General features: G+C 46.4%; 1 pseudogene; it reads left to right on the top strand.

Annotated features, from left to right (window-relative positions):
- The first annotated feature begins 459 nt into the window (after positions 1–459).
- On the top strand, positions 460–2,798 carry LOC136501569 (lysine histidine transporter 1-like; annotated as a pseudogene).
- The last annotated feature ends 426 nt before the right edge of the window (positions 2,799–3,224 follow it).

The following is a 3,224-nucleotide window of genomic DNA, read 5'->3' as shown; positions in this document are numbered from 1 at the left end:
CTGGAGCCCCGTTCGCGTACCCTTAAACCCGGCTTGATCCGTTTTTTTTTCATCTGGAACAGCGTTTTCCTCTCACAAATTTCTTCAAACCATCCAAATTCCTCCAGAACCGTACCATCCGAACGGGGCCATATTAGTCGGCCATTGTGGACTTATGAGGCACATTCGACATGTCATTCGCCTACAACTTTAGTATTTTTTAAAAAGTAGTGGTACTTATCACTGTACTGCAAAATGTCGTAAATCTAAATACGTCCAGCTCATGCTCATTCATATATCATATCAAGAAAAATTAAATAAACTGCCCTATCTTTGTATGGATACTCAAATATCTCGATCTGCAATACCATCTACTTCTTTATCACCTGCTTGTCTAGTGTTTCTTTCTTTTGCTTTGTGTGTGAGCAACCAAGATCTGCAGATTGTGTGACCTTCAATGGCCGTGCCAGCTAACAGCGACAATTGCAAAAAACTTGCAGGATGCAAGGAGTGCACGGGAGAAGGCCATTGATGATTGGCTCCCAATTACCTCTTCGAGAAACGCCAAGTGGTGGTACTCGGCTTTCCACAATGTCACCGCCATGGTCGGTGCTGGCGTGCTCAGCCTTCCCTACGCCATGTCTGAGCTCGGCTGGTACGAAATGTCCCATCTTGCAGCCACATGGCGATCACAGTCAATTACATGCCGATCAGTTTACTTGCTCATCTTGTGTACTACTGCTGCATTTATAAAAAAAAATGACTTGTTTGAATACTCAATTTGTCAATTTACAGGGGTCCTGGCATTGCGGTGCTGATTGTGTCATGGATCATCACGCTCTACACGCTGTGGCAGATGGTTGAGATGCACGAGATGGTTCCAGGCAAGCGCTTCGACAGGTACCACGAGCTTGGTCAGCACGCGTTCGGCGAGAAGCTGGGGCTGTGGATCGTCGTGCCGCAGCAGCTTGTTGTTGAGGTCGGCGTCAACATCGTCTACATGGTCACCGGCGGCAAGTCCCTGAAGAAGTTCCACGACGTCCTGGTCTGCGATGACAAGGGGTGCGACAGCAAGCACAACATCAAGACCACCTACTTCATCATGATTTTTGCCTCTGTCCACTTCGTGCTCTCTCAGCTTCCAAACTTAAACTCCATCTCTGGTGTTTCCCTAGCCGCCGCCGTCATGTCGCTTAGGTACTACTTCACTCCATATCCTTGCCTCAGCTACATTGCACTGTAGTTCAGGGGAAAAGATTGATCACTAACATGGATAAACATGGCAGTTACTCCACAATCGCTTGGGGCGCATCAGTGGAGAAAGGGTAAGATTCCGGATGTGGACTACCACCTGCGTGCGACAACAACGTCGGGGAAGGTTTTTGGTTTCTTTGGTGCATTGGGCGATGTGGCCTTCGCGTATGCAGGGCACAATGTGGTTCTTGAGATCCAGGCCACTATCCCATCGACTCCAGAGAAGCCATCCAAGAAGCCCATGTGGAAGGGTGTCATTGTTGCCTACATTGTGGTTGCGCTATGCTACTTCCCTGTTGCGCTCATCGGCTACTGGGCTTTCGGCAAACGTAGTCGATGACAACATCCTCATCACCCTCAGCAAACCTAGGTGGCTTATCGCCCTCGCTAACATGATGGTTGTAGTCCATGTCATTGGCAGCTACCAGGTACATATACCACCCTCCCACTTTGTACTTTGTTTCTATTTGAAGATTTAGTATTTGTGCAATGAAATGTTTGTAAACCTTGAACAGCTGAACATCACACAAGTTTTCATTAAAATGGCCGTGTACTATTACAATTTCTGTAAGTTGTCATGATGTAATCAGAAAAATGAATGTTTTGATGCAGATCTATGCCATGCCAGTGTTTGACATGATAGAGACTGTGCTGGTGAAGAAGCTGCACTTCCCTCCTGGTCTGACACTGCGTTTGATTGCTCGGACCGTCTATGTTGGTAATGCTCCATGCCGTCAGTCTGAACTGTACTTTTGTCACCTAATTGGTGACTGACTCTGAAAAAACGGGGACTAATGTGATACAACCTGTGCAGCGTTCACAATGTTCATAGCCATCACCTTCCCCTTCTTCGGTGGATTGCTCGGTTTCTTTGGTGGATTTGCCTTTGCGCCGACGACTTATTTCGTAAGCTCTCATTAATCCATCTTTGTTTTGAGTTCTTGCAATGCCATAACCTGCAGTTACATCTGTGTTTCTAACGCTTCTATGCAATCGAAGTACTTGGTAATATAAGTGAGCTAAAATGTTTTGGTTGATTTCTGCCAGCTTCCCTGCATCATGTGGCTCGCAATCTACAAGCCCAAAAGGTTCAGCCTCTCTTGGTTGACCAACTGGGTAAGAATTACTATCCATCAAGAATATCTTCATTCATTTTGGCATAGAATGCCTCTCTGCTTATTAACCTTTCCTCCTATAATAAACCAACCTCTGTGTTCTGTGTTCATCAGATCTGCATTATTCTTGGGGTGCTTCTGATGATTCTATCGCCAATCGGAGGACTTCGGCAAATAATACTGGATGCGAAAACCTACAAATTCTACCAGTAAACTACGTACTACCAGCCATGACTAGTAGGCATGATTGGAAATTTGAAATCTGTCAAAGCCTCAACCACGAGTTTTTTGTCGTGCCAAACACAGGAAGTTCCTAGTACTATATTGTTCCAGATGTTGGGTTAGTTATTATATATATATACATACATACGTATTGTTTCTTAATATTCCAAGGTGACCGTGGCTTGTGTGTATGTGCATAAGTGAGAATTAATGATGGTGGTTGTCCCAGATGTTGGTGGTTTATTCACTTGCTTTGTAGTTGGCACTTTGAAAGTCGGGCCAATTGTTCGCATGCATTCTGGGCTAATATAATGTCCCCACGGTTGGACTCCTATTTGACGCGGGATTTAATACTCAGAAAAAATCCACGTTACCTCTCACTACAGGAACTGCTGGCTTCCCCGAGTGCCAGCTGCACTCGGGGAAGGCCCAGTTGCACTCGGGGAAGCCTTCCCCGAGTGCAACACTCGGGGAAGAGCCTCCGGCTAATCCTCTCACGGGAAAGGCGCCTTCCCCGAGTGTCGAAAATCGTGCACTCGGGGAAGGCTTTGCCGAGTGCCGTGCTGGCACTCGGGGAAGATTTCACGCCGTTGGCCGAGTGCCCGACGCCGTTTTCTTTTTCTTTTTTTTTATTTTCTTCCCCGAGTGCAACAC

This window comes from Miscanthus floridulus, chromosome 13, assembly GCF_019320115.1.
Source record: "Miscanthus floridulus cultivar M001 chromosome 13, ASM1932011v1, whole genome shotgun sequence".
NCBI lineage: Eukaryota > Viridiplantae > Streptophyta > Magnoliopsida > Poales > Poaceae > Miscanthus > Miscanthus floridulus.
Note: the sequence above shows the minus strand (reverse complement) of the source record. Positions and strands in the feature narration are given on the sequence as shown.